At 38.4% G+C, this 24,322-nt stretch overlaps 1 long non-coding RNA gene across 2 annotated transcripts in view; it reads right to left on the bottom strand.

Annotated features, from left to right (window-relative positions):
• Positions 1 to 204: 204 nt before the first annotated feature.
• The window catches only part of LOC125965017 (uncharacterized), a 35,702-nt gene continuing 11,584 nt past the window's right edge, over positions 205 to 24,322 (bottom strand). The window contains exons 2-4 of one of the 2 annotated variants that reach the window (XR_007478455.1): positions 21,843 to 21,952; positions 12,785 to 19,628; positions 205 to 11,830 (exon numbers count right to left, since the gene is read on the bottom strand). This is a non-coding gene — a long non-coding RNA (uncharacterized LOC125965017). Of the gene's footprint in view, positions 19,629 to 21,842; positions 21,953 to 24,322 lie in introns of both variants that reach the window. The other variant, XR_007478454.1, reaches the window with a different exon arrangement.

The following is a 24,322-nucleotide window of genomic DNA, read 5'->3' as shown; positions in this document are numbered from 1 at the left end:
AAAAACATATATTGTATATTAAGACGTATATATGGAATCTAGAAAAATGGTACTGATGAACCTATTTGCAAGGCAGGAAAAGAGACAGAGACTAGAGAACGGACTTGTGGACACAGTGGGGGAAAGGGGAGGGTGGGACAAACACTGACACATATGCACTACCATGTGTAAAACAGATAGCTAGTGAGAAGCTACTGTAAAGCACAGGGAGCTCAGCCTGGTGCTCTATGATGACCTGGGTGGGGTGAGGGGGGGTAGTGGTAGGAGGGAGGCTCAAGAGGGAGGAGATATAGGTATGCATATAGCTGAGTCATTTTGTTCTATGGCCGAAACTAACACATTGTAAAGCAATTATACTCCAATAAAAAAATGCATATTTAAAATTTTAATACATATTTTAAAATCTAATTATAACCAAAGAGTGAAATAGGATGGTCTGTAGACAATTTTCCAACTTGCAGAGATAAATGTATTTTACTAGTAAATCTGTCCATAATTTTTTGTAGATAAATATCACTTTAAGAAGAAAATGCATTCCTGATCTCTGCAGCCTAGGTCAACTTCCTGTATTTATATACACACTTATGTCCCCCCCTTTATTTCCTTGAAGCATTTATCATAATTAAATAATCAATTCATAATAAACTTTTTAGTGTACGTCCTCCATCCTAGAATGTAAGCATCACAAGGGCAACAGCCCAGGTTGTCTGGTTTATGTCTGTATCTTACAGTGCGGACATATAACAGGTACTCATTACATTCAGTGAAGGAGTTGGTATGTTTTAAAACCTAGGTGTTTTATTTCTGCTTTATTCAGAATCACAATAACCAAGGACATATTTCACTGTTACACTGCCATTTAGAGGGGCTGAGAAAAATGTTCTCTGACATTTCCACTGCTGTGCTGCTTCTTGCATGTATCCTTGCTTTGGGAGAAAGGATTAGAGCAAGAGCCTATCTGCAGGGGATCTCTGAGGTTTCAAAAGCGTGATGATGTGCTCTTGAATAAAGTTTTGGAATTTTCCCCATATCCAGTCTCCCCTTCTTCTTTTACTAAGAGAACTCCCCACACCCTGCGAGTTTTGGCCAGGCTAATGACCACGCCAGCTGGACATTACAATTTCCATCTTCCCTTGAATCTTCAAGAGGCTTTGAGCCTTGGTTTTAGCTACTTGGTTTTAGCAACAACTTCTGCTTCATGTCCTTCAAAATAAAGCTGTTGTCCCTCCAAGTTTTCTCTTTTTCCTTCCCATAGCCTGAAATGTGCATACAGAGCAGTGCAGCTGAAGACAATTGGAGCAAACACCTTAGCACCAGAGAGAAAAGCCAAATGCAGCAGATAGCCGAGTTGCCCCACCAGCCTGGGTCCTCTGATGTCTTTGTAGAGCACAACCCAATGACCCATCTTGAGTTGTGATACGAAGAGAAAGGAAGCTTCTAAACCATTTAAACCACTGTACTTGGAGTCACTTTTCTTACAGTGGCTAGCTTATTCCTTAAAATGGCAACAATTACGGGCGTGGTTCTTAGTTGCAGGATGTTTTACAAATAACAAAATCCACTCTAGCTACTTTAAGAAGAAAGGGATTTATTGCAGTCTATTAGGTAGCTTTTTGGAATGCCAAGGAAACTATCTTGGATTATACACTGTCAAGAGCAATGCAGACAGAAGAAACGCCCAACTCACTCCAGGCTTATTCCAGAGGAAATCCCATTATTGCCTGAGCGCTATACAGAGCACCCCAACATATCACCCATTTCGTTGGATTCTATGCTGACTTGTTGGACTGTGAGAGATGAGCATGGGAGCTGCCCATAGAGCTCAACTGAGTCCTGTCCTCTCTAGGCCATGCCAGGGTGGGCTTTGACTGTAACGTACTGATCTTCTTAGCTCTCTTTCCTTTCTGGAATCAAAGTGTCTTGTAAAGAAGCTTTTGTTTCCGTCTGCTGCAGTGTGCTTTCCGTTGCTCTCAGTGTTATCACTGAACGGTCCATTTCTTCTTTAGGGATTCCTAGAAACATGATCTTTCAAAATTTTTCATTACAGGTTTAGCATAATAAAATGCTTTAAACAGTGGAACGTAATTTTCAGTAAGGAAGAGTCATCCTGTCACAATTCTGAGCCTAATTCCAGAACTGTCCCTGAAAGGACAAGATTTATGGTCAAAGAATATGTTTAAGTCATAAAGTTGGCAAAGAGTCAAAATAGATCAACTTTCAATTATTAACATTCTGAGCTATATGTGAATTGACTGGAAACCAGATCTTGGAGCCATAAACATTAAGACTTGTTCTTTCCTCTCTGTCAATTTAAACACCCTGAGCACTTCAGGAAAACAAAGAAACATGAATGTTTGTAAAGGAAAAAGACTGGAGTGGACCTGTCTATTTTACTTTTAATGGTGGGATATTCTTTTGCTCTTTCTAATGTTTGACTTAGTTTAAGTCCAGTGTTTTCTGTAATTTTTATGACTTTCCTCAAAGGCACTTTGTTGCGAGTCAGCAAGGTATCTACTTTCACAGATTTTTCACATAACTGAATATTACCTCTTGTGTATTTAAAACATTTTTCATCTCATTTTTGTAAGAAATTTTTCTACAGTCTACTATATTCTTACCTGTCTTATTAACAAAAGATACTGTCTTCAGTTATCTCAATGAATACTCATCACCAGTCAGTGTTTGCAGAGTGAAATTCTAAGTACTTTTCAAAGTTCTTTTCTCTTCCTATTGTACTGGCAATCACTTTTCACCAATACTCCATCAAATATGTGGATGCCACCTCCTCTTTTCAAATATTTTTTTATAGCTTATCAAGCTTAATTGAAGTGTGTTAAGTAAAATCAAGCAGGCTCTGAATGAGGGTTTCTAAGTTCATCTAGGAAGGAAGGAATTTACTTACTCTGGTAAGCTAGAGTGCTGGCTTGTCAAAGCCATTCCAGCATGTTTTTCAAAAACTTTCTGGGTGCACAATCTATGCACCAGAGACTTGAGAACTGTAGAAATCTGACCTCCAAAAGAAAGTGGTTATACTATGCTGTTAGTTACAATATTCTTTTTTAAACAGTTTTGTTGAGGTATAATTGACATACAATAAACTACATATGTTTAAAGTGTACACCTTTGTAAGTTTTGATATATGTACACACCCATGAAACCATCATCACAATCAAGATAATGAACATGTCTATCACCCCCAAAAGTTTCCTCCATTCCCTTGTAATCCTAAAACACAGATCCTCAGGAAACCACTGATCTCCTAATGCCACTATAGATTAGTTTGCATTTTCTAGAATTTTAAATAAATGTAATCATACAACATGTATTCTTTTTTTGGTCATTTTTTTCACTCAGCATAATTATTGTGAGATTCATCCATGCTGTAGCATACATCAGCAATTCATTTCTTTTTACTGCTGAGTAGTAGTATATAATATAGCTATACCACAGTGTATTCATCTGCTTATAGACATCTGGGTTGTTTTTAGTTCTTAAGCTGTTACTAATAAAGCTGCTACACTTTTATATACAAGTGTTTGTACGGTGTTATGGGCTGAATTGTATTCCCCTAAAATTCATAAGTTGAAGTCCTAAGCCCCATTACCTCAGAATAGGACATTATATTTGGAGAAAGACTTTTAAGAGGTGATTAAATTAAAATGAGGCCATTAGGGTGGGTCCTAATCCAGTCTGGCTGCTGTCCACAGAGACACACAGGGATGGGCATGCACAGAGAAAAAAACCACATGAGGACACAGTGAGAAGGAATCAAATATATCTATGTATATATATTTTTTTCTTTTATAGATCTTGCTTTCAGTGATGTACCTAAGAAATCTTTGCTTAATCCAAGGCAGCAAAAATCTTCTCTCTTATGTTTTCTTCTAGAAGTTCTATAGCTTTAGGTTTTTCATTTAGGTCTATGATCCATTCTGAGTGAATTTTTGCAAATGGTGTAAAATATGGATTGAGGTTCTTTTTTTCCCCCTCACTATTTGTTCAAAAAACTGCAAATCAGTTGTCCATAAAATTGTGGGTCTGCTTCTGGACTCTATTTTGTTCCACTGATCTATTTCTCTATCTTTACACTAGTGCTACACTGTCTTGATTACTACAACATTATATTAACCTTTAAATCAAGTAATGTTGGTCCTCCAACTTTGTTCTTTTTCTAAGTTGTTTTGGCTATTCTAGGTCTTTTAAATTTCAATACGAATTTTAGAATTGGTTTATCAATTTCTACAAAAGAGCCTGCTGGGATTAGGACTGAGACTGCATTAAACCTTTAGAGTCAGTTTCAATTAATTGATTTGTTTTCCCACTACGGTTCATATTTTCCTGCTTCTTTGCATGGTAAGTTTTTATTAACTAGCAGATATTGTAAATTTTATCTTGTTGCGTAGTGTATATTTTTGTGTTCCTTTAAATATTCTAGAGCTTTGTTCTGGGATGCAGTTAAATTACCTGGAAATAGTTTTATCCTTTTTACATCTTGCTAGACTGGCCCAGAGCAATGATTACTCTAGAGCTTATTCCCCACCACTGAGGCAAGATCTTTCTGTGTACTGGACCCAGTGTGCTGTGAATCCTGGGGTTTTCTAGTCTGGCTGGTGGGAGGGGTAACTATTTTTTGCCCTGTGTGAACACCAGGCACTGCTACCTCTAATACGTTTAGATGTTTCTTTCTCCAGCCCCAGCTGGTCTGCTCACGGGCAACGGCTAATCTTTACTCACCTGAATACTTGAGGGGACCCTTTACAGATCTCTTCAGTTCTCTCTGTGCAGCTCTCTCCTGTCCAGTACTCTGCCCTGTGAACACTAGCCACTTCAGTCCCCTGGACTTTCAGCTTTATCTCCTCAACTCACAGAGTCCATTGTACTCTCCTGAGCTCCCCCTCCCAGTACTGCGGCCTGAAAACTCTCTCAAATGGTAAGCAGGGTAATTACAGGGCTCATCTTGTTCTTGTTTCCCGTCTCTCAGGGATCACTATCCTTTGCTGCCTGATGCCCAGTGTCTTAAAAACCACTGTTCCCTATATTTTCTTTCTTTGGAGGGGGTTGGTTGTTTCTGGTAAGAAGGAGAATATAGTCCCTATTACTCCATCTTACTCAGAAGTAGATGTTCCCACTCTCCTTTTTGACCATTGTTTTATAGCTTCAAGATAATGCATTTTTTAAAAAAATCATGTCATTAATCAAACCTTTTTAGTCAAAGGTTAGCTATTCTAATTCACTTATTTTTCTTACATTATGTCATTTTGGAACTGTGTCTTTTGATTCTAACCAATGCAGGATTCCTTTTCCATCTGTAGCAAACAATGCTAACAATAAAGGGAAATGATTGAATTAGAACTAGACAATAACTGCTTCCTCTCCTGTTGTGCCTACTCTGACCAATTTGTTATGGCCACTGGATTTTGTTGGCTCGAAAGTATTACAGAAACTTATCTGTTACTCCTTCACCAATAACTGAAAATGAGTAAAGAGAAAAAATTTTAAATTAAGAAGATGCTTTAAATTTGGGTTAGAGTGCTGAAATGTTGGTTAGCTTAAACAATCCATTCTGATTTTTTTTTTTTAATGACAAAGTTGTACATCGTCATTTTCATTACATTTTTAATCTCTATCTATGGTTATATATCCTTCATCATTCAAAACATTTATTTGCATTTGTGTTTTTTAACTTTTTTTTCTTGGTCAGAACTTGCCAAACACATCATTTTAATGGACTTTTATAAAAAACTGGCTCTTGATATTACTTATTAATTTTTTTTTGCTTTACTGCTTTCTTATTCAATTTATGCTTTTTATCCTTCTATTGCAATTTTGTTCAGTTTCTGGGATCTCGTCTAGCTTCTTCAGACAAAAGCTTAGTTTGTTTCACTTCAATTACATTCATTCTACGTTCTATCTCTACTGTTCCCCTAACTATCACAACTTATATCCAATATCTAAAATGTTTCTCTCTGGAGGGGGTGGGGAGAGAGGGAAGGAAGGAGTTAAAACCAATAATTTGGCAGACATTTATGTAAAAGAGACAACATAAGCTTCATGAGGGTGCGACTGTTCACTTCACAAGGGCAGGTTTTGTGCTCCAAAATATTTGGTGAATAAATGAACATACCTGTTCCTGCCAAACTTATTTCTTCTGATCTTGCCTCTGTACTTGGAATGCCCTTTCCCATTTTTGCTAGGGGAATGTGTGTTAATTCTTCAAAACTGTTTCTAGGTCAATTTGCCAAAAGTCAACCGCAAAAAGCCAACCTTCCACAAGGCCGATTTGCCGAATATTCTTGTTCCTTTGAACTATTTATAAAGTTTACAACAATTCACATTGGATGGGATAGTTTTAATAGCTTTTAAAAATTTATGTAAACTTTTAGTTCACCAGTTTTCATAACAGCATTTTAAGGAATGTTTAATTTGTCTCTACCCAGATTCCTGCTGCTGCAGCTGGAAAGAGCTGGGACAGAGAAAGGGGACTTCTACTAGGGGCAAGATGAAGAGGAGGGTCAGTATTCATTGCCTCCCAGAGAGAGGCAAGATGTGGTCAAAATACAAAGGATATATGCATGGACCATATATTCACAAAGAACAGATTCTCAAATACAATGACTTTTTATAAACACATTCTTAAATAAGAAGCAGCCCACAGGTTCCTCCTTTGTTTCCCCATACATTTCGCCCCGTTTCTCCTCATCTCTGTAGTCTCCTTTCTCCCTGGGAGAGCCGTGCTACACGCTGACTCTGCTCCCTGTCTCTTCCCAAGTAGTCATTCCCTCCCTGCTCCTTCCAGTGCCAGCAGCAGGAGCTGGGGCAGACACAAACCCAACATTCCTTCGAGTGCTATTATGGAGACAAAGTGAAAACTAGCCCATCTAGTTTCTAAGTAGCGAAACGAAACAAGTAAATTCAAAGAAGTGGTTATTCCACAAATTGGACTCATTTTCTCCCAGACCTCACTCATGTGACTGCTCTTCTACAAAGTCTTCTCTGACTCTCCTTGGTTGAAGTGGTGGGTCCTGTTACACCCTGTTCAGACCTCCATCACACCCCTTAGAAGTGATCTGAAGACAGAAGCATTTTACCCCAGTTATTTGATTTCAGAAGTAGCTCAATCTCTAAACTGTTTATTCATTCAACAACTACTTATTAAACAATTTTTTTTCATTAAACAGACATCTACGGGAGGTGTGGTAAATTGGGTGAAGGAGGTCAAAAAGTATAAACTCCTAGTTATAAAACAAGTAAGTCCTGGGGATATAATGTACAGCATGGTGACTATAGTTAATAATATTGTGTTGCATGTCTGAAAGTTGCTAAGGGAGTAGATAAAAGTTTTCATCACAAGAAAAAAATTTTTTGTAGCTATGTATAGTGACTGATGCTAACTATACTTATTATGGTGATCATTTTGCAATACATACATATATCAAATCATTATGTTGTATACTTGAAACTAATATAATGTTAACTATATCTCAATTAAAAATTTTTTTAAACAAAATAGAACACAGACATTTACTGTGAGCTGACTCTGTGCTGGAAAGTAAAAAAGATGCTGGAAATTAAGGTAAAGTAAGTCCAGGTCTCAGTGCAGAAATCAGTCTGGAGAAAGCAGAACAAGTCTTAGACCTCTTTATATTCACCTTCCCCTTGGCATTGTGGTTGGCATCGATTCTGTGCTCAGTAGAAGTGCTAAGCATATCACAGGCACTTTGCAACTAAAAGAACTAGAACTACAAGTCCCAAGTACAGTCACGGGTGTTATAACTAACAGTGAAAACAACAGCAGAAAATAGTTCCAGTGCAAGAGAGATTATGAGGGGCTTCTGAAGGCTACATTTTCTAATTCACCAAAATATTTAACAAAAAAAGGACAAACAAAATTGTTTAGTGAGGTACATAGTATTCAGAATGTCACAAGAAGGAAAAGAGATGAGATAGCCCTTGTATTTAAAGTTTGGGTCCCGAAACAGGGCACTTGCCACTTCTTTCAAACTACAACAATAATAATTCAATAACTATGCTCAGAGTCCAGATATGCTAAATGGTATGTTAGGTGTAAATTCATTGAAAAAAATGTATTAATTTAGCCATAATCTAGTTCAAGGTGTAACCTATCAGTCCTAAGGTGATAAAAATTAAATAATATTGAATCATTCCAGATTCAAGGTCTTACAGCTTCCACATGGCACTGATCAAAAACATGCAGAAGCACATAATAATTTAGGAAGTTCAATAACATACAAAATGACCACAATAAAATTTAATTCAAATCTGACCCTCAGGATTTTTGAAGATTATATCTATTAGTCTGGACAGTTAAAACAGAAATTATGTTGTCAGATGTTCCCCCAAACAGCCCTCTTTTAAAATAAAAGAAACCTAGGTTTATGATTGCTAGTCATAACGAAAGTAGGTCTTTGGAATCTCCATCCTTTGATGTTCTGTTTAGAGATAGTAGGAAGTAAATAGATTTGAGTTTTAGCAAATTTTCAGACAACTTGCATGTTAGGCTGAATGATATCCCTTCCCCCCAAAAATAGCATGTCCTAATCCCTGGAATCTATGAATAGTGCCTTACATGGCCAAAACAGACTCTGTGAATATAATTAAGGATTTTGAGATGGGGGAGATTACCCTGGATTATCTGGGTGGATAACTTTTATTGTTGCCATAATTTATAGTGTTATCACAGTAACACTTTGTCAGTGTAACTATTTCATTTAGAGACACAATGGATTAGGATAAATCCTGCAGTCAGATTGATGTGAAAGACAAGATTACCTGGATTATAAAAATCAACATTCTCTGCTCCACCTTTCTTGAATGAACCAGAATTCCATTATTCCCTTCTTTGGCTCAAAGGCCAGACTGTGCCTATAGGCAATCACAAGCAGTTACTCACACAGTTACCTTATTGATTCCCAGTAAGTAACTCATATGCTCTGAGTTTTAACTAGATCTAATTCAGAACCTGTCAGACTGTCAGGCCAGATTTCCAGCATGCAGCCCCTGAAAAGAACATTTAAGGATGGAGATCCCAAAGACCTCTTTTACCCTATTTTATTTAACAAAGTTTTGGAATAAGCCCTCCACCCCACACCACTTCCTGGATAGCCAGGTAAGTTCTGAAAGGTGTAGCTTTGCTTCCTGAATTGCTTTGGATGATCTGATCATCTAACATATTCTCAACTGTCCTCACTGTCATCAATCCATAGCTACACAATTTAGACTGCTAATTAAATCTCAGGTATAAACTTTAACTTTAATCTTTGTAATTGAGACATTTTTATACACACACATGCCAAAAGTCTTTTTAATTAAAACCTTTTGTGGAAATATTTTTACTTTCCATTTTGCAGATGGTGAGAAGTATATGAAACGTTTTGATTCTGTGCAGGGCATTCCTGTTTTAAATCAAACTAATTTTTCCATAGAATATTCTGTGATTTGCCCACTCTTAATACACTTCAGCCAGACACATTCCCTTTGAAATTAATTCCAGTTTGTGAAATTCGAAAGGTGAAGACTAGAAAGAATGTAATTTCATATTGGTGGTTTCTGTTGCTGGGTAAACATTATTAATGTTTTCATAATGGCATAATAAGTGATTTAATTCACTAAGCACAGTAGACATATGGTACCATGTTCATATTAGCTATGCCCAGTACATGAAAATAAATCAGTAAGTATAATCCATATGCCTATTTTTTTTTTTACTAACCTACTGCATTTGAATATGAATTTGTCACTAGCAATGAAGATCTCCAGTTAATATGAACTATGGCAAGAAAGAATATACCATTAGATGTATAGGTTAATAACTAGAATATACAAAAAATGGTGATTAGCAATTCAGTTCTACAAATACTGGGATCATACCATGCGACAGGCCCTGTATTCTGAACTGGGGACAGAGGAGTGAATGAACCAAATCCAGCCCCTGCCCCACGGAGCCTAGTGTACAGACCAGGTTCCACTCTTGCCAGACTCACGATGCAGGTGATTGTGGCACATAGAGCAGCATGTCTTAATACGAATTCCAACCTCCTTCCTGTACTGCAGTACTTTCATGTCCTACTCAGGTTAGAAAGCTAAAAACTACACTTTCCAGACTCCGTGTAAATGAGTTTAGGATGTGATTTGGATTCCACTAATCAGGTGCACTTATCAAAGACCTGGATTAAAACTAAATTAAGTGGAGACCGGGCTAGCTACAGAATTCGTGGGGCCCAGTATAAAATGAAAGCACGAGGCCCCTGTACAGAAAGCAGGGGGTGGAACTTCTACCCTCCTTTTGTGGTCTTTTCCACCATTTATCAAGGTGGTTTCTTTTTTCTTTCTTTTTTTCTTAAGCCCCTCTTTTTGTTTGCTATTTTGTGGTGTGATCTCAGAAAGCAAGGACACTCAGATACGCGTGCAGACACTCACCGGGCCCAGGGTCCCTGCCCACGATTGGGCGCGCACTTGCGACCCACTGGCTGCTGGGTTTCCTCTCCCACCGACTGCCGGACCGACCGAAGCTTCCAGAAGTCCCGTCAGACATCTCTCTTTCCCAAGGGCTGGCACCCCAACCCACGGAGGATGGATGACTCTGAAAGTACTGCCACCTCCACGCCCAGATGCACTAGGCACCTGGATAGAGGCAAGTAAGAACCTCTCCCTGCAACTAAGAACGCGCGCTGCTACCCGCCAGGAGCGCGGACCGTGCGGCGTTGCCCTGTCGGCGATCGAGGAGCGCATGCGCCTGACGCGAACCAATCCCAATCCTCCTCGCACACAGGGCCGGGTCAACCCCAGGGCCGGAGAGGCGATGGTCACTGGGCAGTGGCAGGGAAGGAGAGCCCTGGGGTGCTAGGTCGTAGGGGACAGGCTGGCCGAGAACCTGTCACAGGGAAGTGGCAGGAGGAGGGAGCTGAGGCTCGAAGCTCCCCGTGAATAATCCACTGTCCCAAAGGACTTCTCCTCAGAACACAAATTTTAAATCAAGAATTTTAGGATGGCAACCTCGGAGTGTTAAACTACAAAAGTGGCGCCCTTCTAAGGGTGGGACCTCGACTGGCTGCACAGGTTCTGTGTTCATGAAGCTGGTCCGGAGCGGAGAGAAAAGGTGGGAGGCTTTCATTTTGTGCCTGCAGATTTGGGCAAAGGCATTAAGGTTCTCCTGTCATCAGTTTCCTGCAAATTTCAAGAGCTTGTGAAGTTCCTGACCACGCAGAAGCTGTGTGATTTTGGAAATTGGGAGTTGTTCCTAGAAACTCAGCCTAGAGCTTCCTCCTATAGCCCTTCAATAATTTTACAAACCATCAAATAACTGGCAATAATTCCCTTAGCCCAACCAGGAGAGTTCAGTTGCAAACAACAGAAACCACAATGGGTACAGTAGTAGTATTCTGGAAAGGCATGAAATAGGAAGATTCCAGGAATAAACTGACTGCAGTGGCCACTGTTCAGGCACAAAAGAAAGCACTTCATATTGGAGAAGTTCATTCTGTGCTAGAAGAAAAACCAGTTATACTAAGGGAGAAGCATTATTAGAATAGCTGTGCCATTCTTCACTGCCCTTTTATATCACAAGAGTTGGAGAGGATTGTTGAAGCAGAGCAGTGATTAGATATGAAAGTGGGGAATCTAAGTAAATTGTGTCTTTGCTAAGAAAGAAGTACAAATTGTCCCCCTGATATGGTAAGAAAACATGAAAAAAATCTACTTTAGATTTAAGTAGATCTACTTGCTTTATTACCTTGAGTAAGTAAATTAACTTCTCCAAGTCTCAGGTTCCTCTTACTTTCCTTCCAGGGTAAAGATAATATATAAAAAGAACCTGGAATAATATCATAGTATATATTCAGTATATAACGCATAGTATATATTCAGTAAAACTACTGTTATTATTATAATAAAATCAAAATTTTGTATAGAAACATGTGGATGGCTTTCCCAGGTCACATTACCCAACCAAAACTTTAAATAAAGCAACACCACTCCGATTCTCTCTTGGATACCTTGGCATCCATCTCCTATCCTCCCACCTGTCCATGCTCCAATCCAGTCAATTTACCCATCCACCCTCCCACTCACCCCTCTAACCTTTCTCTCTTCTAAAACTGGAACTGTTATGAGTTGGAATTTAATATTCAGAAGCCTTAAGATTGCCTAGTAGCCATCTACCATAGCAAGCCATAGATTAGAGATTTACTCCAAAATATAGTCTAAAATCCATATAAAATTTTCTCCTCAAAAAGTTGCTTCAACTTTATAACAATCACAGGGATGCTACATATTTCTGGTTGGCTGGGGAGGTGAACAGTGGAAGGCCGGTCTTCATGTCAGCTCTAACCACCATACTGAATATTGATGAGAAATCTTCCTATACTTTTGCATGTGCTATTACCTCAACTTGGGATTTCTTTCCCTGCTTTATCTGATAAATGTAAGGCCTATTTCATATTTTTACTCTTCTTTGAATCTCCCAGCACCCCCAGACAACTGATCACCCCGCCACTGCCAGTTTGTACCTTGTGCACACCTCTGCATAGCACTTCCCATAATAAACTGCTAGTGCTTATTTACACATCTATATATTTGATGTATATATTTTTTAATCTGACACCTAACTCAGTTGGGCACATGGGGTGCTTGATACATGATGAATTAATCTAGAATTTTAAGAGGAAGCCCAAGCCCTTTGCTCCCAACTTCACCCCATGTAGGCTCAGTCTGAGGTTTCCCTCTTCAGTTATAATCAGCAGCTCCACCCATCCTTCCCTCCTCTTACCAGAGCTCCTGTGAATCCAGCTCACTGTGTGGGGCAGTGGCACGTCACCCAAATCTCATCCACCCATTCCCATACTCCTGTTCTGTCCTGGACCCTCTCAGACGTGTCCTAGCATTTTAAAGGTATGAGCAGAGAAAGACAAAGAAGTGAAAGAAAAGAGAGAGAGTTTCAGAAAGAAAAGCATGGTCAGCAATGACAAATGTAGCACGAGGTAAAAGAGCTGTTGAAGTGCCTAACGTATTGTGCCCTACCGTGCTGTAGTCTCAAGCAAGACGTAAGGGGTAAAAACACCAACAAGGCAGATGAGTCCCTTGTCTTTCTGGACCTTGCCTCCTACCATGCCACACACAGCAATCACAGCTCATAATTGCGACAAAGGAAGAAAATAGGGAGATGACAAAAATGTTGCCCATGATAGTAAGCAGCTATCTATAATTAATCCTAAATTACTGCTATAGGTCAAGGCTTGTTCTAAAGACTATGTGTATAATTTCATTTAATCCTTATAACAGCCGTAGGGGAGAGGTACAATTATTTCCTCACTTATAGACGAGAAACTGAACCACAGAGAGGTTAAGTGATGTTCCCAAGGTCACACACCATGTGTTGTTCAGGAAAGGTCTCTCTGAGAGTGGATATCTGAGCCAAGACCTGAGGGATGAGAATGAACCACTCATGTGAGAGCTGGGGGAGAGAATCTGGGGCTATGGGAAGAACAAGTACCCAAGCCTGGAAATGGACAAGGGTTTGTGGGGTTTGAATTATAAAAAGGAAGTTGGTGGGGCTGGATGAGCCGGAGCGAGTGGGGAGAGCACAGGAGATGAACCTGAGGGGAAGCAGGGGCTGGAACATGAGCTGGCAAGCCTCATGAGGAGACAGCTGGAGCGGCCAGAGTGGCTTGAGCAGTTGCAGTCGAGCCGTGGTAGCAGAAGGCAGGCTTAGCTGGTTGAGGAGAGAATGGGAGGTACACAAGTGGAGGCAAATATTCAAAACTGAATAAAGGAAACTAGCTTTAGAAAGGGGAGAGAGGATGGTGATGAGAGGCAAGGCGTGGGATTGACCAACTTTAAATACATTTAAATGCTGTAGAGAATGAAGTGAAGACAGAGGAGAGAGGAGGGGTGACGTCCTGAGCAAGGTCTGAGCATGCACCAAAGGGCTGGGATTCAGGGCCCAGAGGGGGGATTAGGTTCAGACAGGGTGAGGCAGAGTGATTCCAGTGTGGTGGAAGTGCTGCAAGGAAGGATGAGTTGGACACACATGAGCTTATGGGTGGAATGGAAGAAAGCTGGAGAGTTCTTATCTCATTCTTCAGTTCTCTCTGTGAAGTTGGTTCCCCAAACACTGTATCCAACCCACCTATTGAACACTCATGTCCAAACTTTACTGCAGTCAAGGCTGAGACTCTTACTTCTCTTGGCCCTCATCCTGGGCCTGCCTGCCCACCCCCAAGTCAAGCTCTTTATGGGCTCACTGCTCCCCGTCCCTTCCCTGCTGACCAAGAGGTGTTCAGTACAACGTAATGCTTTGTGCTTGTTTTCCGGAGACCTAGTAATACCTAAACTCTTAAAATGGCAGTAATATATGCTCAAGAATTAAAAATAATACATGAGAATTGATCTATCAAGGACCTTTATAACAAATGGCTCACTATATATGCAAACCTCACCCCACGAGATGACGCCAAAGGAATTTCATAGCTCCTTTATCAAGGAAACATTTCTGTAGAGGGTGGAGTGCAATCCTCTGAAGAGTCTCCTCTGGCATCACTGATCCTGTCAACCTATATTTCACGCAGACTGAATGGGATCATGGATTCTGACAGATATAAAATTCCATGGGTGCAAGACATCAGTGAACATGTTCAATAAAGCTCGTATGATGAAATGACATGTTCATTCAAAAACACCTGACCACAGCTTACCCATCTCCTTTGAGAAAACTGTAATGGTTGTGTTCCTCTCCATCAACAATCAAGATAATGACAATCCATATAGAAAAGGATGAGTTACTTACATCGATCAAAACGTGTTTTATATACAGTTTACTCACTTTTGAGAAGTAAAATCTCTCCTCTTATGAAAAGGCTGAAATTGTAGACTTGTAACAATTATATAAGAAAACTTTCTCAAACTTTCAGCTGTAAGATGAATAAGGTCTGAGGCTCTAATGTATAACACCGTGATTATAGTTGATAACACTGCAATGTATAATTGAAATTTGCTAAGAGAGTAGAACTTAAATGTTCTTACCAAAAAAAAAAAAAAAAAAAAAAGATAAATATGTGAGGTGATGGATGGGAGGAATTAACTAGAATAGATGGGAGGAATCTTTTCACAATGTATATACATTTTAAATCCTCATGATGCACACTTTAAATACCTTACAATTTTATTTGTCAAGTATATCTCAGTAAAACTGAAGAAAAAGTCAAATGATTTGTAAGCATCCTTCCCCCCGACCCCTATTTTTTTTTCTTCTTCAGCAGCAAGCAATAACAACAAAAAACAACTAAAAGTAGTTGAATAATGAAGGGGCTAATTTTTATGTAATAAAATGTCTCATGTAAGGCTGTGGAGAGCTGGTACATGAACTCCCTGATTCCATCAAGAACCCAGGGGACAGGGGCTTCCCTGGTGGTGCAGTGGTTGACAGTCTGCCTGCTGATGCAGGGGACACGGGTTCGTGCCCCGGTCCGGGAAGATCCCACATGCCGCGGAGCAGCTGGGCCCGTGAGCCATGGCCGCTGAGCCTGCGTGTCCGGAGCCTGTGCTCTGCAACGGGAGAGGCCACAGCGGTGAGAGGCCCGCGTACCGGAAAAAAAAAAAAAAAAAGAACCCGGGGGCGGTCCTCCTCCTGCCCCACCATTCTTGGCAGGTGGCTTTTCCCCACATGGTCATGAGATGGCTGCTGTACCACCTCATAATTCATCTGCCTCCGGAACCAAGGAAGCTTAGTTTATTCCTTTAAAAATGCTGTTTCCAAGTTTCATCCAACGACTTACATCTTACTGGCTAGAATTGGGTCATACAGTCAGCTCTAGTGGAAAGATCGTTGGAAAGGTGAATATTCTAGCTTTCAAGCCACCGTGTAGAAAAAAGCAAGAACGAAAGATTGTGAATGGCTTTTAAGCCGCCTTGTCTGCCTCTGTGGGCAAGGAGATGAGGAAGGAAGTTTATTAAAAAAATATTACTAGGCCATCCAAATATTCTAAATCACAGAAAGAGAACATTTCCTTAGCAAATATTGACTTTTATAAGTGTTACTGTTTGGCAGTACAAGGCAGATTTTATTGATTTAGCGAGTCAATGTAACAGTCATTACTTACTACTGAGATGGTTTCTCAATATGCTAAGGTCCTATTATGATTTGACCTTCAGCTGAGTTCGATTCTTCAAATGCTTTTATTTAAACCCTGGACACTTCTAGACACTCAGACTTCAGGACAGCACAGATCTCAGCCCCATTATTCCCATTCTAAGCTGTCTCAGGAAAAATAAAAAGGTTTGTCTAATTCTCTTAAGTATCAGCTAGATAGGGAAGCAAGATGCTAAATGGGCTCATTTATAAAGTGATTCTACATATTAGAGTCACCTAAGAACCTCTTAAGAAATTCTGATAAACTGATTTTTTAAGACCTCTCTAGATAATTCTAATGTGCAGCTAATGCTGGGTACTGCTGCATTAGAACAAAGAAGGGAAAAAAACAGAAATAGCATGGAAAACCATGAACAAGTTATTGAACCTCTATAGGCTCAGTTTTCTCATCTGTTGATTAAATTAGTTAATTCACATAAACATGTAGTTTGATGCATGGCATAGAGCAAACACTTAGATATTACTGTTTTGTTGATGTTAATATATTTTTGAAAAAAATCATTTTATTTGTGATCAGATGGAGTTTTTCCAAGGTAGGCAATAATATATAAGAGCATAGATCTTGAAGACAGCAAAATTTGGTACTTAAATCCCAGTTCGGCCACTTACTAGTTAATTTGACATTAAGCAGGTAAGCCATTTGATCTGAGTCTCAGTTTTCTCACCTATTAAATGTGAATAATACCCATCTCTCAGGTTGTGCCTATTAGAAGATACTATGTATGCAAAGCATAATTTTCAAAAGAGTAAAATCATGACTCATATAAATATAAAATGGACATGTATCAAAGATTTTATTCAACTCTTCAGTTACTCAGGGAACCAATAAGATGGTAAGACCTGTTCAAGTGAGAATCTGACTTAACAAAGCTTTATAGTTTACCAGTCAAACTGCATTTGCCTTGTTATGAACAGGAATTATTTGCATTGCTATTTGTTTTTCACAATTTAACAGCTACCCCTATGGAACTGTAAAATAATCTAGTCAATTGAAGGTACATATTCCTGGAATCAGATAATGCCCTGAGGGTCGCCTGGCCAATGCCTAGCACTCCACTGAAAGACACCAGTAATTCTCTTTGCCCACTTCCAAGTCCTGACATGTAGACAAAGTGCCCGGCAGGGTGTACCTGCCATGCAGTAAGTACTGATTAAATGGTGGCTCCAGTTCTTGTTATTCTTGAGTCATATGATTATTTACCTAGAAAACCCAAGCAAGTCAACTAAATGTATTAAGACAGATTTATCATTGCTATGACACTATGCATTTGTGCTTTACATTCCTCCCTCTACTGTAAACATAGCAATGATAGATTTTTTATGTAAAGAAAAATCATAGTCACATTCAAAAGCAGGATAAGAGAGAACCTGCAGCAATATGCAGGAGCCGAAGCCTCAGGCAGCCCAGCGGTTGGACTTGCGTGGGGTGACAGAGCGTGGTCCCCTTCCTAAAGCTGGAGGCAAGGACAGTCTTATCCTTTTCCAGCTCAATGACTAGATCTCTGATTATCTCCAGTCACGGAGCGAGGGACAGGAGCTCAAGCTACAACTAAGACCATATCCTGGGCTACAGATGGTGGGGGAAGAAAGGGTGCAGGCAACCAAAAAACTGATAAACATGGAAGCTTGGAGAGGAGGAGGATGAAACACCCACATAAGATAAACATTCAACTAAAATTTCAAAGAAAATGGGGAAAATTAACACTAGGAAACACAGCAAATAAACTTAACAACCAGAATATTAATAATTAACCAAGAATATGATGCAGCCATTAATTGTGGAAGACTATTTAACAACGTGAAAATATTCACATGTGAAAAACGTGTTAAGGGAAGATATATGTTTTAAAGACTGGTCTGCTTGTTGGCCATTCGCTTGTGGTTACATTTCCACATTTCTATGCTTCCCACCCCCCTCCGGAAAAACTCTGCCACTGCAGGAAGCCAGAAGTCTGTATATGCCAGTCTTTTCCATATTCCCTGGCAGAGTGGAAATGTGGAGGATTTCCCTTCTTCTGGAGGCAGCTCCCACACACAGCAGCAGCAGGTAAGCCTGAGCTCCTGACAAGCAACAGGGTTTGAACAGGAGGGTTCCTAGAATCCTGTAACATCGGCAGGATGTTTTGTTTCATTTCATTTTTAATTTTAACTACATTTCATTTCCATCCAGGTCAAGGGATAATTGAGAAAAAGGTTCTTTCCTAAATACATAACCAAGGAAGCGTAGAAGGGCTCTCGATGCCATTGTTTTGAAGTTAGCCTATCAGTAATCATGATTGAAACGTAACCCCGATGGCTTGCACAAGCGGAATAAAATGCCTCGCGTTGTAGGATGTTATAAAGGCTGCTTAGCTTCATTTCCAGTGCTGCACAACTCCCTGCTCCCTGTACATCAGCTGCAGTGGGGTTCCAGCAGCCTCAAGGCATGTGACTGTGGCTGGGGTCTGGGCAGCAGCATCTTCCTTCCTGCTTCTCCCGTCTTAGGCATGGCAGTGGCTGCCAGCAGTTACTATTCTTTAGGTAAACTTAACAGCTTCCTTTTATTGCTCCTCCAATCTTTCCAACCACTCTTCTGCACTCTATTCCCTCTACTGGTCCTCACTGCCTGAGCAGACAATGACTGACAGTTGGCTTCACCAGCAGAATACAGATGGCATTCAGCAGTGTCATAAGTGCCGAAAAATTGGAGGAGCAATGATACTTGAGGAACTGTGAATGCCAGCAGGAACTGACCGTTTTTTCTTTTTTTTTTTTGGCCACAACTCACAGCATGTAGGAACGTCCCTGACCAGGGATCAAACCCGCACCCCCTGCAGTGGAAGCACGGTGTCTTAACTGCAGGACCACCAGGGAACTATTATGCTAAAGAAGTAAGCAACTTACACAGTACAACTGTTTTAGCATATCTACAGAGAGGAGGCCGGTTTTATCTGGTTAGCAGGATTACAGGTGATTTTTATGTGGCGAGAAGATCACAAATGCTGGAACCAGCCTATCTATAGACTCAAATCCCAGCCCTGCCACTTCCTAGGTGTGTAGCCTTGGGCAGGATTTTTAACCTCTCTGCCTGGTTTCTCCAAATGCAAAGTGGTTGTGGTTGATATAATATCTCAAAAAGTTATTTGAAGAAAAAAAGTGGGTTAATGAAGTTGAAGAACATAGAAGAGAGCCTGACATATAGTATTATATAAGTGAATTTTAGAAATTATTTTTTAAATTTTTCTTTATTTTCCAATTTTAAAAAAGGATATATAATTGACCAGAAAACATGTCATATGTAAAAAGAAAAATGTGACATACGTAGAAAGTAAATATAAATGATCTTAAAGTTATTGTTAAATTTGTAATTTTTACCGTGTCACAGAGCTGTAGCAGCGACTCTGGCAGACTGTGGGAGGGGACTGCACAAGGGTGTGAAGGAGGCGGGGATCATTGTGGGCCATCTTGGAGACTGGCCACCGCAAATCTGGAATATGAAGACCACTGTCATGCTTATTGCCAAATTAAATTTTTCCTTGAGTCAGTTAGTAATGCATGCAGCTAAGAGTAATAGAAGTCCCAGCCAATGGTGATTTAAACAAGGAAGGAGTTTCTTTATTTCACATCACAAGAAGTCCCACAGTAGGCAGTCCGTAGCTAGTATGGTGGTCCAGGATACCTTCAAGGACCCAGGCTCCTGGCTTTTAGCTTTATCACCCTTAGTGATGACAGCAGCACTTCCAGAGCCCTTTGGCAGAAAGAGCCCATGTGGCACCAGCAGCCTTCCTTCCCTTTACACCTCATTGGCCATAATCCCATCACGCAACTTCTAGCTGTAAGGCAAGCTGGGTCACTGAGTTTTTAGATATTCTAGCCTCTATAGTAGATGAAGGCAAGAAAAGCCAGGAAAACTGTACTGATGGAGGTCACAAGTTTCTAGCATGTTTCCTAAGTTCAGATTTTGAATGCTGCATTTTCTTTAGATCACGAGGTAAAAAATTATAGGAGCTATATTATGACATAAAAAAAGCACAGGGCCTTACATGTAACAGGTTCTTATTAATCATTTCTTGAGTGGATATGTTAGATAAGCATTAACCCTATACAAGCTTTTCCTGAAATGACTCTGTATTCTATTTGCATTCATTGGGAAAAATAGATTTTCCATCACTAGGAAGTAAAAAAACACACTAATTCTATGTAGTCTACTTTTCTCTTAATTTTAGGACTTTATTTCAGGCTTTGATCTGTGCATGAAATGCTAAGCCCAGCTACACTTCAGCTCTATGCTTCCCCTGCCACCCCCGGGCTTCCAAATCTTTTCTGCTACCCTACAGCCCTGTCCTCAGACATAAGTTCTTTTTCTATAATTGTTCTTTTTGGTTCAGAATTTTCTTTCTTAAATAACATAAAAATAAAAGTGATAGGGCAAGATGATTAAATATATTCCCTTCAGAAAAACAAAATGTTAGAAGAAACTAACTTCATAAATAGACAACCTGAAAAACAAACTGCATTCTGAAAAGACCATGAAAGGCCAACACAGCATTTTTGTACTTCAAAAAAATGTCTTCTACTTTCATACCAAAATTGACTTTAAAATTGAAGCTGTTAAAAATACACATTTAATTTAGTAGCTTTTAATTCACAGAGCTTTTTCATGGGTGGGGTGCAAAGTGGTGAGCTTAATTTTGCCACAGAGGAATATACTGCCTGTGTACAAGTCAGGCTGTTTACTAAGAATAGACTGTGGGCAGCTGGATAATTAAAAAGTGCTTCACATAATTGAAGTTCTGGTGAGGAAGTGATTAAAGTCATGGCCTTGTCTGCTGGGTGTATACAAACTACTTTAAAACCTGGATACTGGAATGTATGGCCTTAACAGGATTGCATTAAGATGAAAAACATGTAAAAGGCCACTGATAAACCATACTTTCATTTTTAAATAGAACTTGAATCACTAAAATTTTACACTGATTTTACATGAATAGTGAAACTTGCTACACCTATTAGAAATATAGAAAAACATCTTTTTAAAAAGGGTAGCTTATGCTTTTACTCAATACAAAGGAAAATAAATTGCAGACAAATTTTTACTTAGCCATTTCAGCATTAACAAACATTTTAAATATTATTCAGTAATCTCTAGCTTTGTGAGTTACTAAAATTTAAAAGTATTGAAAATTAATTTTTGTTACTTGTAAAAGAACCAGATACTGTTTCTTTCTTAGACTAAATTACTTAAAGAATTAGACTATCTTTTAAAGATTAAACAGTATGATTAGGCAACTATTATCAGTGGCTACTTTGGGGAGTGGAATCTGGGATAAGAAGCAGCTGAAATATACTTTTCACATCATATTCTTCAGTACCCTCTGAATTTGTTTTTAAACAAACATATATTATCTTCATAATTAAATTATTAATGATAAAATTAAGTTAAAAACTGTGTAAGACCAACAATCACTGAAGAAACTGAAAAAGAAGTCATGAAAAAGAATTACCTTGACTGAAACTTGAAAAGGAGCTTCATATATAACAAGTTTCAAAACAGTAAGGCCCAACCTAGATCTAGAATTATCTTAAGAACAAACAGAAAAACTGAAATGATTACATGTTATTTTATGTTAGTTTTTTTTTTTTTAAATCTATCCTAAAAATCAAGAAGCCCCAAATTCCTTCTTACTAAATGTCAGTTTACCTGTTAACAAAAGGAAAGAGCATTTTCCTCATCTTCTTCATAGTAATTTTGAAGTCTCATTAGCATGCTTTTATTACGAGACTCAGGGTTTCCAGGCTAGGTGTGGACCCCTATGAAGTCAGTTAAAGATAAAAAAATAATTTAAATAATTATTTTACAACATTAAGTTTTATTTTTAAAGTAATTTTATATTGCACTATCATAAAACCAATAAATAATGGAGTTTACAGTCCCAGACTAAATTATCAAGGACTGAGAAGGGGAGAGGATGGGAAAAGTAGCAAATTCCTTGTTTCCATGAAAAGTCACTGAAACAAAATAAAACCAATGGAATAGGCACAATTTATCAGACAAATATGAAGAAAAAAGTATGCAAAGGTACATATTTATACCATCTAATTATAATTCAAGGCAAAAAAAGCATAAAATAAGACAATGAAGCCTATTTAGATAGTATAATTTGTAATAAAGACATAAGTCATCAGCCTTGTGGCTACCCTGAAAGGATTAGAAAGTGAATGGCCTTAGCCATCATTTAACAGGCATAGATAATATCCAAATAACAACATTAAATTACATAGAATAAAAATATTTCATGCAGAAGGAAAAATGGACAGAAGTAGACATGCAATAGAAGACTTTAATATACATCAGCATTACTCTATGACAGATAAAATGGACAAAATAAGGAAGATTTAGAAAATTAATAATGAAGTAAAAAAGATACTTAATGAATTCCCAACAGCAGAAATTACAAAGACCATATTTTTACTATAATATAAAAATGAAAGCAAGGAAATCTTTAAGAACACATATATGAAATAAGAAAAATACAAACAAGCCAAAAAATGAAAACCAGGCACACACACACACACACACACACACCTACACACCTCACTCACTAGTACAGGAAATGGCCAGATATAAATTGAAAGCGTTAGAGTCTTTCATTACTTAAATAGAATAAAAATAAATTACTGCAATGGGTTAAAATAAACATATATATACATATATAATCTGTCTGTAAGAATATACTGAAGAACCCAAAACCTTATTTGTCACTTTTGGAGGCTGCTAGGCACTCACTCATTATTCTAAAAATTGAATCAAGCATTTCAGCTTTCTGTGTCAGGATAATTAAAGAGTTGACGAGGTAAAGTATTTTTTTTTTTTTTAATAGAAAAGGTGTAACGAATAAATGCAGAGTAATAATAGAATTAGAAAATCGCCATATTAAGATTTTCTAATAAAATAACAGACTTGTCAGTGATAATCAATGGCTGCTTAAAAGCATTTGATAAAAAGTTGATGTAATTATTTTTTAATGAATGAATCAGTCTGACATCATCTGAATCCACTGATCCATTTTAATGTTAATAGTAAGACAACCAGATATTACATTGCTCCTAATGTGATGCAATTGAAAGCATACAGCACCACCAATGAAGTGTTCTTGCCAAAAACACTGAAAGCTGAATTCAATCAAGATTTTGGACCTAACTACTGGTTTACAGGAAAGACAGGAGATGGAGAAACATGTTAAATAATGTCATGAGGATATAATCAGCCAAGTACAGACTGTAAGAAATTCTCTAGGGCAAATGACCCAATGTATTCCATAAATAAATGCAAATGTTCCATAAATAAATGAAAAATAAAGGAAGGGAAACTGTTATAGACTTAGGAGACATGCCCACCAAATGCAATGTGTGGATTTTGTCTGTATCCTGATATAAATAAATCATTTGTAAAAAGACATTTTAAACACAAATGATACTTAACAAAAGTACAGCGTTAAATAGTAATACTGCTAATTACAATCTTATACTGCCTATTTAGAAAAGGCAAGAGTATCAGCTGGAAAACTAACAGAATTAATTAGTAACGTGACTAAAAACAATATAAAAATTATTACTAATAGTATTCGTATATACTATTCGTCAGTAGTTAGAAGCTAACAATTCTTAATAGCTACACAAAAACTCCAAATACTTAGAAATAATTTTACAGAGAAATATATGTAAGCAGTTTGAAGAAAACTATAAAACTTATACTGATAGATACAAATACTTAAATTAATTGGGAACTAGGGTTAAGAAACTCCATTTTATACTCTCTCCCATTGCCTTAATAATCATTAAACATTAAATGTGCTCCATCTTACCATACACCTCATTCTTTACTCTTATCAATCCATTAATCAATAACATATGATAGGTAACTTATTCGTTTCTTTTAGTAAAAATGTCTCCCTTTACTTGGGAACCCAAAATCATTAACTGAAGTAAATGGTTACAGAATTGCCTCATTATTAGCAGTTGGATAGAGAATCGTAACTGGATCCTTTTGCCTTTAACGATTTGGGATTTGCTAATCTATTTCTGAACTATTTATTAGGAAGTTATTGCAGCCTCATAAAGCTTTATCATGGGGGCCAAAGTCTTCATTATTTCCTATGGCCTAGATTCATTAAACATAGC

This window comes from Orcinus orca, chromosome 1, assembly GCF_937001465.1.
Source record: "Orcinus orca chromosome 1, mOrcOrc1.1, whole genome shotgun sequence".
NCBI classification, from domain to species: domain Eukaryota; kingdom Metazoa; phylum Chordata; class Mammalia; order Artiodactyla; family Delphinidae; genus Orcinus; species Orcinus orca.
This window is presented reverse-complemented; position numbering and strand designations above follow the sequence as displayed.